Genomic DNA, 16475 nt, shown 5'->3' with positions numbered 1-16475 from the left:
AAGGTTTGCAGAGCCAATACTTTAAATACATTTTTACAAAAAAAGGATTTAGAAATATAATATTAAACATCTGTCTTGCTCACTTTATATTTGCAAATCCCAAAATCTACTGTTGCAGTGATTTCCATTTGCACTTTGAAGAACTTACCATCATTTGAACCATGGACCCACTCCAATTTACGTAAGCCTGTCAGCTGGAGCTGACAGCAGTTGACGCGAGCGGGCCGCTTATTCGATTAGCCACGTGACATCTGTCACGTGATACTGCGACACACCCCCAGGAAGTGCTGCATAAAAGCAGGACAGTGCCGCCCTTGCGGCGAGAAGCCCGCGTGGAGAAAAGGGCGCGCTGTTTACTGCTGTTTACGGCTGGAGTCGGCAGAAACAATTGGTAAGTGCTCATAAGAAAAATCCAAAGCACAAAGACACATAGCTAAACTTTAAGTGCTTGTTTATATATTATATAATATACAGCCCAAAATGGAACCGCCCAAACCTCGTACAAGACTACAAGAGAAATTAGAAGAATCTGTAGCCATGGTTAATAAAATCACAAATTGGCCAGATTTGAATGGGAAATCTATGACAACCACGAAACTCAAAAATGCGGGGAGCGGATCACATAAAACTAACGAGAGTCTCATGCAAAAACAAGAGATAAAAGACAAATTGGGCGAACACCGAACCAAGGCAATCTTGTCAACGGACTGTAACATGGTACACCAAGACCCTAACTCAATTAGAAGTACATTAGAACTGACAAACGAGTTATCAACTGAAATTGTACCCCAAATTACCAATAGGGAGAGCAGCATGACCCCAATTCCGATACAGGCATCCACCAAATCGCTTAAAACCAGTAGCTTGATAACTCAATTACCAATTACAGAGAAAGCACATCAGGACTATTTACCATTCGATGCTTGTACACCAGTTCCGCTGATGCTGGGTCAAAGCAAAACCACAAGCAAAAAACCACAAAAAGCAAAATCTGAAGATATCTCTCTTACACCTTCATTGCAAGAGAGAGCCAGGATAGCCAAATAACAGTGGCACTAAACATACTATCCTACTGACTCCATTAATGATGACTATACAAACTCTTTGCCTATCCAGTTAGCACGGCTGTCGCTAGACATTACAGAGATAGATGCAATAATGGACTCCCAAGAAAAAAGAACTGAAGTTCTTAATGGAGTCCTCACACCAGCTCAAATCAAACAGATTAATACTTCAACGCCGATTGTACCTAAAGGAAATCAGATCCCGTTAAAAACACCTCTGAAAATATCCCACAACCTTCCAAAGAATCAAATAATAGAGGATCCTGAATCTCAATGCATAAGTATGAAAGATGAATCTTTCAGGAATTCGTCTAAATCTCCAGATAGACTGCCTACTACGATGCTAGATTTGCAAAACACCTTGGTAGCAGTTTTGTCAAATGCAATGATTCTATTTCTAAAAATCCAGGAATATATGATTGATCAACAAAAGATCAAGCAACTCTTCTTGCTATGATCATGACTAATCAAACCCAGCTTGAAACCTTCACAAATACCATACAAGAAAGATTGAAATTTGAATCTGAAACATCCAGGATGTGGCAAACACGGTTAGCGGACATGGCAAGAGTAGATCGCATAGAAAAACAGAATTTAATGGAAACTGTGTCAACAATAACAAAAAAATTGATAGATGACAAAGCGAAAAAACAGCTACACACGCTGTCCCAACTACAATTTCTTACTAAAGAAACACACACTGAGGAAAAAATTGATGCCAAAGTCATGAACACTGACCAAACAACACAATATGAAATGCAAAAATTTCCAATTGAAGTATGTAATCTTCCAATCCCGACAATCCCAGCCACTAACAAAACACTGATGTGCACACCTTTTGACATCTTTGACTTAGCCAAACGAGGAAATGTAGATCAAGCTTCTTTGAACAAACCAATGCACAAAAAAGCTATTAAGAAAACGCAAACAGGTTCCCGTGCATTCCTTAGAAAAATGCAAACAGTACAAAAATCGTTAGGCGAAAAGACTCAGCCAACTAAGCAACGAGATGCTACCAAGAACAGGGTGCAACAGGGACGGAATTCGACCTTTCCACTAATTAATATACTGAGAACGATACCTCAAAAAGCCAGTCAAATCCTGCCTGAACCATTGGACGAGTTAATAGCAGAAATTAATCAGGATACAACAAATATGCAAAAAAATCAGTTACCAACACTAGAGATATTGATAACTGATGAATCAATGGAAAGCAATCCAATCTCTACAAACTCACAAGATGAGGCATTAATAATCATAGATGAATGCTATGATACAACTACGGACAGTTCAATAAATACGCAATGCTCTGATGACCAGATAAACAACATTTCTCTCACATACTCATCGGTATCAAACGAGGAAATTTGGTCATCTTCAACAATGCAAGATAGAGGAAGAGAAAATGAAAGATCTGTCTCCTGTGGAAGCCCACCCATTACGAGATGAGTATGTTTTCCAACATTTCACAATCCACTGAGCACCACGCACGCCTACAGAATAGCATTGTTTCAAATGACGACAAGTACAGAAGCGTCAGTGATGCTCAACAGATCCAATACTCTCCGTCTATTCAAAGCTATACCCCAACTGAAGTCGATTGGATCTGACGATATTGAAGTAATAATTTTTCCAAATAAAAATCACATGGAAGAAGCTCATGTTGATTTTTATTCTGAAGAGACCATGTAACGTGTCCTAGTGAAAAATCATCAACTAGGAAAACCAGGATTTAGAACAGAAGAAATCTTTGTAGCGAGAAGCATGGCAGAAAAAAAATCCAAGAATATAGCGCTTTCAGACCAAAATCAAAACAATAAAAAAAGGGATGAAACAAACAGAGGTAAAAATTGGCGAGAGTCTATACGTACTCCAATATTAAGATCTGAATTTAGAAGAGTAAACCAAAGCCAAGAGAGAAGGAAAACATACTTATAGCAACAAAAAGAGAAAGAAGTCCAGCCAAATAAAATATCCTTAAGCTCATGGAATATGAGAGGACATAAACATCTTCTTGAAGATACTTCAATAACTCTTGCAGAATCGGAAATAATCTGTCTTCAAGAAACCTGGTTGACAGAAGAGGTCCTATGTGAGGGATATATAACTTGGATGAATCCTGCCATAACTTCGACTCTAGGTAGACCTGCATCAGGAACGATGATATTAATGAAAAACATTCCTACATGGTCAATAATAATAATAATATTTAGGCATTTATATAGCACTATGAACCCTCAGATTTCTGAGCACTGCTTATTATTACCCACAGTGTGTGGTGCTCATTTATCGACCTCAGAAGGATGAAAGGCTGAGTTTGTCCCTGCCGGGATTTGAACCTGCGTTAACAGGCTCTGCACGGATGTCAAAGTGAGCGCTCTACTCGCTGTGCCACTTGACCGGCCTTAATAATAACTAGAAACAACATCCATCCATGGGCTCAATATATCATCATTAACATGCCTAGGTATAATGAAAACAAGCTGACCCAGTGTATGGATTCCGGCTGTATATCAGTCTTTAACATCTATTGGAACCCGACTGCCATTAGCGGCAACAAACTAATAGATTCGATATGTGACGAAATTGACCTTATCGTCCTATCTAACAGCGGTAGTGAATTTATCATTGTAGGAGATCTTAATATACATCTATTTAACAAAGAAGGAGCTAAATGTAACATCCAAGAAATGTCGAGTCGAGCAAGAAAATGGATGAAAGAAATGAGAATTCGTAATATCACTTTATGTGATCAACCTAGGAATGACAAAGGCTTACCTCACCCGACTTGGACATATGAAAACTCCACCTCAATTTCAGAGAGTTTACAGAAATTAATAATCTCGACTAACAATATACCACACACTGCAAGTGATCACCATCAAATATCAATCACATGGATCACTAAGAGAACAAAAGCTGATCGTTTACATTTACCAGCACTCGAAGTGACCAATGGGCTGAATAAACTTCGAATCCAACAACATCAAGTATCTGAAATACTTTCTTCTATGGAAAAGGCGCCTCTTAAAGATCATTCAAAACTGAACTATGGATGGATACTAGAAAAATATAAACATGCCAATTCAAGGCCCAAGTATACATCAAAGCATATTCATAACCATCAATACAATATAGAAATTAAACAAAAGAAACAGCAACATCAAAAAAGATTGCGACAATTGAAAAAAAGAAAGAACCTGATCATAAAAATACTCCATTTTTTTAAAAACAAATAAGGCAATGATGAAACAAAAGGACGCTGAATCAATTCTTGCGGCACTACAAATGAAAAACACCAGATATCTATGGTCAATGATGAACAACGTGTCAAAACAACAAACAATGATCCAAGAAGTAGAGGCCAACATATGGGTCAAGCATTTTAGAGGATTGTATAAGAACAATTCACAGAATTTGATCAAAGATACCGAAAAGGATGCGTCCCCGTGGAACCTTAATTGGGATGAAGAAGATGTCATAAACACCATCAAGGCCCTAAATACATCCCGAGCACCAGGCCCAGATGGCCTGTCAAACACAATGCTCAAAGCAGCTCCGGAAACATGGGCAAAGTTTCTTCTTTACCTGCTCCAACTCATGGAAAAGACAAAGGAGATTCCACACACACCTGGGCAATTGCCATTTTGATACCGATCTTCAAAGCAGGTGATCGAAAGAATCCGGGTAATTATCGACCAATAGCCCTCCTAGATCCCTTGGAAAGCTTTTGCAGGTTATCTCCAAAAAAAACTTAACAACTGGGCAGCTAGTAATGGAAAACAAGCAAAATGACAAACAGGCTTTGTCACCAAGATTGGAACCAATGTAAACCTTTTGTTATTGAATATTCTAAAATCAGAAGCAGTTGCCAGAAACCAACAAATCTATGCTCTCTTCATAGAGTTAATGATGGCGTTTGATTCCGTAAACAGGCATAAACTTTGGATCAAATTAACTTCATGGGGTTGTCCTTCCTGTATTCTAAACCCAATAAAACAACTGTATTCAAATACATCTGTTCGAGTACGCTTAACAACCGATGGCATGGTCACTGAATCCATTCCCACCTGAAATGGGCTGAAGCAAGGATGCCCTTTAGCAGCATGTTTACACAACTTATATACCAATGATTTTGGAGAAAAAATACAAAATACTAAAGCAAATCCACCTAACATTAACAGTGCACCAATACAAACGCTAATTTATGCTGATGACATCATCATTCTTGATAAAACTGCGAAAGGATTACAACAAGCCCTGGACAAAGCACAAGAATATATGTTGGAAAATGACTTACAAATCAATACTTCCAAAACAAAAGTTATGAAACTCTCAACACAGAGGAGCAAAATTGAAAACACCACAAGAATTATGCTAGAAAGCCAAGAAATTAATACAACAAAGACAATAAAATATTTGGGTGCTTTGATCAACCCCTCAAAGAACGAAAAATAATGGAATGAACACATCCAAGGGAAGGCCAGATCCTTGGCAAGACAAGGGTGGTTCTTTCACATGAAATATGGAACATACTCGGCAAAAGCAACAACCATGTTATATAATCAAAAGGTAATTCCGATATTAACCTATGCAAGTGAAACCTTAGTCATCCAGGAGTCAATCAATTGGTCTTACCTCAAAGGAATATATTGGCGGAAGACGCTAGCCCTTCCAAAGTAATTTCCAATATCTAGAAACTGATTTGAATTGGGTCTACAGTCCATTCAATCCATGGTATTATAAAAGCAGATGGACCGGTATAGAAAAATAATCTTGGATGATAAGATACCATCGTTGGAAATACTAAAAGGAAAAGAACAAGCCTTCCAAGTCTCAGCTCTTTCAAAATGGACTAAAAAAAGGAAAATGCAGATAGAAGAAATCACAGATGAAATGTTGACAAAAAGACCACAGCAGGGGAAGCGAAAATTAAGAACTAACGATTGGATAAAAACGATACATCTCCAAACAAGTTAAAAATGCTACCTTAATTGTGGAAATGAGGCAAGAACACTCAACGAACTACCTTAATATTTAAAACACTTTCCAGATACCAAGATTCGTGATCTATTTCTGCGGTTTCAATTCAATATACTACCAACTCGAGACTATTTATCGATGATCAATAAAACAGCCAACGTATCCCCTGTCTGTCGATTTTGTGAAGAAGCTGAAGTAATAGAAACCTTATTTCACCTGATTATGATTTGCCCAGCGCTGAAAGAAAAAAGAGAACTGTACAGAGACTTCTTCATGATTTCGAAAAAACCAATGACGACAGAAGAAAGATGGGCACACTTGTGACAAGGAAAGGACCAATGGCTCATTATTACAGTAATTACATTTTGGATGGAGATTATAAAAGAGACTTAATTGGCCGAAGGAAATTAAATGAACTGGTTTATTATCATAATTGCTCTGTATGAAATTGAGAGAGAACTATAAATGAAAAGTTTGTAAAATCAAACAAAACATTTTAATTAAAAAGAAAATCCCAAAACTGCATAAAATAAGACAAATATGCAGCCCGCTGCAGCTCTCAGGTTCAGAAATGGCATTGCTGGTGCATCTGCTTAAATACCTCAGCAAAACTCAGAGGGGGTAATTCATAGAATTCAGCGCACAAGTGGTGCACGCGGGTGGCGCACAGTGTGCGAATCCCTGCGCCAGCCGCGTGCGCTAAAATCCATTTCCGCGCACAGCGTATTCATGGATTCCAGCTACCAAAACCAGCCGTGGCGCAAAGTGGCGCAGCGACCCTGCAGCAGCGCCAGTTACGCCCCCAAGAATGCCTCTCGCGCAGGGAAAAGCCCTCAAAATCCCCAATCCAGCGCAAAGGGCTGCGCTAACCCTGTACCAGCACGGCAAGCGGGCTACGTGTATCATTGCGGTGCGCGGGAAGTACCTCACGTAATTTCAGCTGGGTACGTGTATTTCAGGGGTGCGCTGGAAGTTGCACCCGCAATTCCATCAGGGTACGTGTACATCAGGGGTGCGCGGGAAGCTTCACACGTGAATTCAGCAGGGTACCTGTATATCAGGGGTGCGCGGGAAGTTCCACACACGAATGTCCTGGGTACGTGTATTTCGGGGTGCGCGGAAAGTTTCACACGCGATATCAGCAGGGTACGTGTATTTCAGGGGTGCACGGGAAGTTTCACACGCGATTCCATCAGGGTACGTGTATTTCAGGGGTGCGCGGGAAGTTCCACACGCGATTTCAGCAGGGTATGTGTATTTCAGGGGTGCGCAGGAAGTTTCACATGCGATTCCATCAGGGTACGTGTATTACTGGGGTGCGCGGGAAGTTTCACACGCGAATTCAGCAGGGTACGTGTATTTCAGGGGTGCGCGGGAAGTTCCACACGCGATTCCATCAGGGTACGTGTATTTCAGGGGTGCGCGGGAAGTTCCACACGCAAATTCAGCAGGGTACGTGTATTTCAGGGGTGCGCGGGAAGTTTCACACGCAATTCCATCAGGGTATGTGTATTTCAGGGGTGCGCGGGAAGTTTCACACGCGATTCCATCAGGGTACATGTATTTCAGGGGTGCGCGGGAAGTTCCACACGCGATTGGCCCCGTGCAAGCAGGGTATGTGTATTACTGAGGTGCGCGGGAAGTTTCACATGCAAATTCAGCAGGGTACGTGTATTTCAGGGGTGCGCGGGGAGTACTACAAGTGAATTGGCCGTGTGAGTCCTCCCAGGTGTTCGCTCTACAACCTCCACGGCCCCTGCAGGCAGCCCACACCACGGGGGACTACCCTGCACCCCTGCTCATGTCCCGCAGGCAGCCCATCCACCATGGGCATGCCCTCCAGCCAAGCCACATGTCACCTTGCACTACTGATCAACAATGCATGTCTCCCAGCACCCCCACCCCCAGCAGTGCAGGGCACCCTCCACCAGGCCCCCACACATGTCTCCCTGCACCCCCACCCCCCACCAGTCAGGGGCACCCTCAACCAGGCCCCCACTCCTGTCTCCATGCACCCCCACCCCCCGCCAGTCAGGGGCACCCTCCACCAGGCCCCCACTCCTGTCTCCCTGCACCCCCACCCCCAGCAGTGCAGGGCACCCTCCACCAGGCCCCCACACATGTCTCCCTGCACCCCCACCTCCCAGCACTGTGTTGCACCCTCCACCAGGCCCCAACTCATGTTCCCCTGCACCCCCACCCCCAGCACTGTGGGGCACCTGCCAGCAGGCCCCCACTCATGTCCAATTCATGTTCCCCTGCACCCCCACCCCCCAGCACTGTGGGGCACCTGCCAGCAGGCCCCCACTCATGTCCAACTCATGTTCCCCTGCACCCCCACCCCCCATCACTGTGGGGCACCTGCCAGCAGGCCCCCACTCATGTCCAACTCATGTTCCCCTGCACCCCCACCCCCCAGCACTGTGGGGCACCCTCCACCAGGCCCCAACTCATGTTCCCCTGCACCCCCACTCCCCAGCACTGTGGGGCACCTGCCAGCAGGCCCCCACTCATGTCCAACTCATGTTCCCCTGCAACCCCACCCCCCAGCACTGTGGGGCACCTGCCAGCAGGCCCCCACTCATGTCCAACTCATGTTCCCCTGCACCCCCACCCCCCAGCACTGTGGGGCACCTGCCTGCAGGCTCCCACTCATGTCCAACTCATGTTCCCCTGCACCCCCACTCCCCAGCACTGTGGGGCACCTGCCAGCAGGCCCCCACTCATGTCCAACTCATGTTCCCCTGCCAGCACTGTGGGGCACCTGCCAGCAGGCGCCAACTCATGTCCAACTCATGTTCCCCTGCACCCCCACCCCCCAGCACTGTGGGGCACCCTCCACCAGGCCCCAACTTATGTTCCCCAGCCAACATGTCATCACAATCTAGATCCCTGGTCCCTATGGTCAGCCTCCAAATGCAAAACACCCACCCGAGTATTGCATCCACCCACTTAGAAATGGCAATAACATGATAGAACACCAATTGCAAGTTTGGAAACGAACACATGTCCCTCACATACACCCAATGGGTGTCAGTGAATCTCAAAACCCATATCATGATATGCATGAAACCAATGAGATGATACTACACATTGAAGTTTGTTAAAAAAATATGTATTAAAGGAAACATGAATTGAATCAAAAATAAACAAACAGAAATGGGAATGTAAAAAAAGTAAAAAGAAGCATGTCCGTGAAAAAATGCAAAACCAAAAATCATAATCCAAAGAAATGGTGTCCAAAGTCACAGTCCACAAAAGAAAATCCAATGGGAAATTATAATTGAAAGCCATTGCTCCATGGGTAAATTGTAAAATGAAAAGAAAATCCAACAGTGAACTATGTCCAGATGAACAAGCCAGGGTCCATGATCCCAACAAAAGAAATGAAACCTATCTAACAACACTACATAATAAAAAAAACTATATACAAAAATGTGGCCCATTGTCCAAAAGGTCCAAAGAAAATGCAAAAAAAAGGAAACCTAACACAAACTACATAACTATTTACAAGGGCAGCGGGGCTAGTCCAACGGCTCACTGGATGTTGTCATGGGCCAGGGCATCATCGACATCCTGTTCAATGGCTTTGAGGCGGGCATGTTCCCTGGCCCCGAGGGCTCGCAGGGATAAAGCAGTGTCCAGCTCCAACTCCCTGCGAAGACCCTCGAGGCACTAAGCCCGCCTCAGCGCCCTGACCATTGTGAGCCGTTCCTCCTCTGCCCGCTGCCGCTCCGCACCTATCTGCTGGCCCAACCTCTCCCACACGGAAGCCACTCCCATTCCAGGGTTCTCCTGCCCTCTGGCCGATGCCTGCACCACTGATGTTGATGGCCCCAAGCCCTGATGCCTCCCACGTCGAGCCTGCTGCTGCCTCCGACGCAACTGCCTGTGCCAGCACAACGGCATCCAGGCTGATGGAATCCACCGACGCCAACGTGCACGTGCCCTGCCCGATGATGCCATCACATCCTCCATCTGCTGGGGTCCAGTTGCTGGTGTGTCCACCCCTGCTGGACCTCCGACTCCCGACTGTGGCAGGGATGGGATCCCCACCGAGCCGGCTGTATTGGTCGGGGCAGGTCCACAGGGGGCCCTGGTGGCATCTGGGCTGGAAGACGGCATGGAGAACGACTGGTGCATAGTCTCCACAGAGGAGGAAAGGGTCGCCAGATTGGCCGACACATGTAGGAAACCCCCGACCATGGCCGATCCCAACTGGGCCACGTCGGCACGGTGCTCTCTGTGATGACGTGCATGCTCCTCCCGGGAAGCACGCACCTCATCACGAATTGCACCTGTGCGTAACGCGACACCAATCAGGACCTTCTCCATACGGCCAGGGGTCCCCTCGTCCGCAGGTGGAGGGGAGTCAGATGACATGGACATCCCCTCTACTTGCGGACGGGCCTGGGATGGGGCATCCCTGCTGGTGCATGGTGGTGCAGTCACAGTGTCAGGGACAGTGACATGCACAGGTCCCTCCACGGCGACCTGTGCTGCCTCCTGCCCCTGCCCCTGGACTGCAACACTTGCACCAGCAGGGATGCCCCCACCAGGCCCCATGTGCGCCTCAGTAGCGGCCTCCTCCTCCTCTGTGGAAACCACCAATCTGGATGGCTCCACCCCATCTTCCGCCGTTGCAAGCCCCTGTGGGGGCTCACCCACCCCTTCTGCTGCAGCCGTGGGGGCATCCCCGCCGCTTTGCTCCACTGAGCCGTCTCCGCCCTCTTCTTCACGTGGCGCTGTGTAGAGGGAGACATAGAACACAAGCATCAGGGTACTGTACAATGGTCCCCTAGACAGGAAGCAATAGCAGATGAGTGGCACTGTCAAAGATCACTTCCATCATGTCCCTCCACAACACATGGGTCAGTGCAGATAAAACACATGCGGTAACAGGCATGGCACATGCTATGGACATTAGCATGCATGTCCAAAGGATTCTTGAAACATACAATGTTGTTTTGGAACTCACATGCATCATGGGCCATGCCTATCACATGCACACCCTTCACCCTAGTTTCATCCATCTGGCCTCGTACACCACAGACACAGTGGATACAAGGATGACTAGGCTGCATCAGTGAACCTGAACATTGCGACAGACATGTGTCATGCATCCCTGCCATTCACAAGTCACAGACACGCAGGTCAGACACACAGACATAGACAGCATACATGTACATGGCATCAGCACCCATCCCTCACCCCCACCCATGTCCAGGAACAGAGACTGGCATGCTTTCATGTGGCCATTCCACATAGGGCAACCCATGTTGCATTTGAACACATGCACCAACCGTGTGGTTCACACATTACTGGTCTCACATGCATGATGTCCCTGCACACACACATGCATACATGGCCTATGTCACACATACAGGCAAGTATCAGACAACCAGCACACTGCGACATGCCCTGTCTCACACAGCAATGCTTGGCCACTTACTGCTCAACTCCAGACGGGTCTGCCACTCAAGGATCTGGGCGTGGAGCGCTGGGCCTACGCGTTCCAGGACCCTCATCTGGATGGTACTCATGCGGCCCGGGGCCCCCTCCACGAGGCGTCGGGCCTTCAAGAGGGTCCTGGACCTGCAGTCATCCCAGCGCTTCTTGACATGTTGGTAGTCACGGATTGCCACCCCCTCCGCGTTGATGGCAGTCACGATGTCCGTCCAGATCCGAGTCCGTCCTTCCTTGTTGGCGCGCTTACTTCCGAAGAGGGCATCATACTGCCCCAGGACTTGCTTCACCAGGACACCAACTTCTGTGGCAGTGAAGCTGGTGCCCCTCTGCCTCTCTGGCCGGGGGTTGCCAGTGGTGCCAGATGTTGCAGTGCCCGACATGGCAACCCCAGAGGCAGGAGTGGGTGGGCAACTGGGTCCTGGGGCTGGGCTGTGGAGCGATGGTATCCCAGTCGGGAGTCTTCGGTTCCAGCAGGGGTGGACACAGCAAATGGACCCCTGAAGATGGCTGATGTGCAGGCACCAAATGGCAGGGCACGGTGGCAGCAGGCAGGCAGGCAGGCAGGCAGCAGCAGATGGCTCGTGGGAGGCTGCTCGGGGCTCTGGGGGGGCAGTAATTCGGCCTTTTGGGCAGGAGCGTGGTCTTCCGTGTGCTTACGCCTGGCCAGCTTGATACGGAGTGATTTGGCACGTGAATATCGTGCACGTCTACGTGTAAATCGAGGAAAGGCCCTTAGCGCGTAAGCGCGTCAGCACGCATACGCGATTTCATTGGACCAAAGGCCCTTAGTGCGTAAGCGCGTCTGTGACGTTTCGCGCACAGGCGTTTCCCTGTCAGGGCTTGTAGATCCCATGTGCCTTTACCTTGCTCTGTACGTGCTTTTCGTGGGGTACGGTGCGTGTGTTTTCCAGCCGTTGGGGTTCACATGCTATTACTTCACAGCGGGTGTTGGCTATGCGTTCTTCTACATGCAAGGCAGACGGTGAGTGGTAGCCCGCTCCCCCAGGCCCGATCGCGTGAAAAACTTCACGTGAACCCCTGTAATACACGTAGCCCGCTCCCCCAGGCCCGATCGCGTGAGAAACTTCACGCGAACCCCCGTAATACACGTAGCCCGCTCCCCCAGGCCCGATCGCGTGAAAAACTTCACGTGAACCCCCGTAATACACGTAGCCCGCGCCCCCAGGCCCGATCGCGTGAGAAACTTCACGTGAACCCCAGGCACAATAGCAGTATGGGACATTCATCATTGCTGTATATTGGCACATTTGTGATGCGCAGGGACGCTACCGCCTGCCTTCGTGTGGCGGACGTGTTTAGGCATGTGCGTGTCTTTGGCCGTTCGTGGCTTTGCTCTATTCGATTCCATGGATACGTGTGGTTCGCGTGTGTGTGGGCGTTCTGACTGCTTCCCAGCAGTACATCCCAGTTACGTCCTTATTTTCACGCGTTGTTCCCCATTCCGCGCGTTACGCCCCGTGTTCCGCCCCCTTTTTGGTGTGTGCGCCGAGGTTGTGCGCTTTCACTGTGCGCGTCGCACACGCCGTTCTGGATGTTTCAGTGACGTGTGCGCCATGCACGGGTTTGGCGCACATCCCGAGGTAAACACGCGCAGGGACTTCCATGAATCGCACGTGTGCACGTGCGCCTGTTTTTTCGCGCTTGCGCCTGCTTGCGCCTGCTTGTGCATAGATTTTCAGCGCACGTTTGTTCCATGAATCGGCCCCAGAATGTTTGGAAATCTAATTGCCTAAGCCAGGCGACAGATGAGCAACTGCCATCTCACAAGGCTGTAGAAACGTTGTTTTTTGGATTTGTATTAATTAATAAAGTGTTGTGGGTAATTCAGAAAGGGTGAACTGCTAACCAGATCCCCCTTTTATAAGAACAATGCCAAAAGCATAGCAGACACCTGAGCCATGCTGCATCAGTCTCCTGATCAGCAGCTTCTGCTCCCTCCTGCTCCCCAGAGCAGGTTCAGTGGACAAAGGTGCCCCGTTTGACAGCTGCTGGGACAACTAAGTTACTGCAGCAAAGAGGAGGCATTAAAGATATGCATCTCTTTTCTCAAATCTGAATTATAGATATGAACCTCTTTTGCCAAATAACCTATTTACGAGAGTTACTAACCTAGTGGTAGTTGTACACTTTAAAGATAAGACATAACTGGTTTTAGGGTCTGGTGGCAAGTATCTCCCATAACTATTAAAGCCACATCAATGTGTTATCCTACTGTGAGCCCAGCTCAGCTGTTGATGGGTTATGTTTATTCTGGTCAAACAGACTGAATTATTTTGCCTCTACTTCGATCCTTCGTGAATTCTGGCAACACCTTTCTCCATCAGGACAGTAAACCAGCAGGGGCTGTCCTGGGAAATAGGAATCAAATGGCACACCCATCCCAAATGTCCCAGCCTGACACCTGGGTGCTGCATTCCAAAAGGGCCTTTGATGCTATGGATAAGTGAAGAGGGCAGAGTTAGTGTAGACACAGGGAGCTCAGCATAGTTGGGGGAAGGATTCACCAACGTGTTTCTCTTTATATGTTATTTTCCTTCATGCCTCCTCCACTTCCTTTAGCACAAGGTCCTTTGGGTTTGATGTAAAAAAGGAAATGACCACTTCTATCAAGGACAGTAATTGGTATCCTCTAAGCAGACTTGCTGTTGTGAAATCACATTTGGGATTTTGTATATAAAAGAAGGGGTCTCCTACTCATTCTTTGATTCACCTTTGCACAAACAATTAAGGAAAAATTAATTCGACCTCTGTTGGGAAAGCTTCCTTTCAAAGCCCTCCACCAGTGAGGTAAGGACTGTCCAAACCACAGTCAAGTTCAGCTCCTTAAACATCACCAGAGCACATTGGGAGTGACCTTCTGCTGGAGCAAAAACTGCCTCCCTGCCAGCCACACTGGAACCCAGTATCTCACTCTGCTGAAGGCCCCCTGTAGGCATGGGACAGAGGTCCCTGTGTTTGGGAGCACGAGAACACAGATCAAACTTAATGTTTATTCCCTGGATTGGGACTCACAGCACTCTGAAAGTCAAGGCAGCTGGGATCCATCTTTCTCAATGCCTCAAACCGATCTAACTACATTTGGACCGGTTCACCACAGTTGAACAACAGGACCCGCTGGTGCTGTCTTTGGCACACAACCATACCCTTCAAACCAGTGTGCTTGCAACATTGAACCAGCTCAACGCTGCATCATACCGCGCACAGCCGGTCACCTGCTCGGCTTGAGTGAACTGGTCGTTGCTGGACCTTTTTTCAAACTGCTGGAGCACCACTCGCCAACCCTAACTAGTAGTTAGCAAACAACCTGAAGCGGTTCAACCTCAAATCTCTCCTTTGTCGAATCTCACGCCGGAACATCAGGATTGCAGCTTCAAACTATCAACGGATCTCAACTTGAACTACTGGAGCATCACTCGCTGACCCTAACCAGAAGTTACCACACTTCTTAAACCAACTAGACTCTGAACTGATCCTGGTGACCAATCCAGCCTGCATCATTAGAATGCTGCCTTCAAACTTCTCTGAGCCACCACATTGAACAAACAAGGCTCACTGCATCCAAACTTTGTCCGATCTGTTCAGACAACAGGGCAAGCCCTAGTTCGATAACAGCATACGAACAGCAGAAAGATAATATTGACCCATAACTGCCCCCCTGGTCCATATTTGTGCCTTAGAGACTGGTATGTCAATTGTGCACTGTTTCCCACTCAATGACATATTCATATTGTAAGGAAAGGTTTGGAGTTTGGTAGGCGGAACTCCCTCACTCCTGCGCACTCCTATTTTTGGTTTGGTACTTTATTACGACCTGCAGCCTAGTTCTTGTTTGTCAGAGAACCAACTCCAGGGTTCCTGTTTGTGAAGACAGTCTGTGGGATTTGGACAAACTATGGAACTATAGGCGCTGGTAGGGTATAGTAGTCCTATGTCCGTTGGTTTCAGCAGAAATTGTAGGTGAAGGATGAGGCAGATTAGTTTTATATTTAACACGTGATTTGTTTTATTTCTATTAGTTGAACAGCACTAATACAATTCTTAGCCAGTTTCAACATATTGATAGCTTTACACAGCCACAGTCCTATTAGTTGAACAGTACTAAAAAAATTTCTTAGTCAGTTTCAACACATTGATAGCTTTACACAGCCACAGCCGACGCGCGTTTCAACCTTAGTCTTTATCAAGGCCTTTGAGTAGTGTCATATGCTTCAAGAGATTGGTGTGCTGGTCCTACCCATGTTGGGGTGCCAGAGCCATGGCACCCCAACATGGGTAGGACCAGCACACCAATCTCTTGAAGCATATGACACTACTCAAAGGCCTTGATAAAGACTAAGGTTGAAACGCGCGTCGGCTGTGGCTGTGTAAAGCTATCAATGTGTTGAAACTGACTAAGAAATTTTTTTAGTACTGTTCAACTAATAGGACTGTGGCTGTGTAAAGCTATCAATATGTTGAAACTGGCTAAGAATTGTATTAGTGCTGTTCAACTAATAGAAATAAAACAAATCACGTGTTAAATATAAAACTAATCTGCCTCATCCTTCACCTACAATTTCTGCTGAAACCAACGGACATAGGACTACTATACCCTACCAGCGCCTATAGTTCCATAGTTTGTCCAAATCCCACTCAATGACATATTCATTTGTTCATTGTGGTTGATTATTACTTTCTTACCACTGTTTCATTGCCCAGAGTGCTGCATCATTCTATCTATTGGATATTGTGTTGTCTTACACATGTGGGTTGTATGCTGTTCTTATAGTTATTTGTACAATATTGTGTTTGATAAGTATATATTGATTTCCATAGAATCTTAGTTAGATATGCCTTTATTTTGGACTGTAGTACTTACCTGTTTGGGTCACTTCTGGATCATATTTAGTGAGTATAGCCTTCCCTCGGACCACGTTACCATGAAAGTAAAAATAGGTA

Source organism: Ambystoma mexicanum, chromosome 3q, assembly GCF_040938575.1.
Source record: "Ambystoma mexicanum isolate Mex_15411 chromosome 3q, UKY_AmexF1_1, whole genome shotgun sequence".
Taxonomy (NCBI): Eukaryota; Metazoa; Chordata; class Amphibia; order Caudata; family Ambystomatidae; genus Ambystoma; species Ambystoma mexicanum.
Note: the sequence above shows the minus strand (reverse complement) of the source record.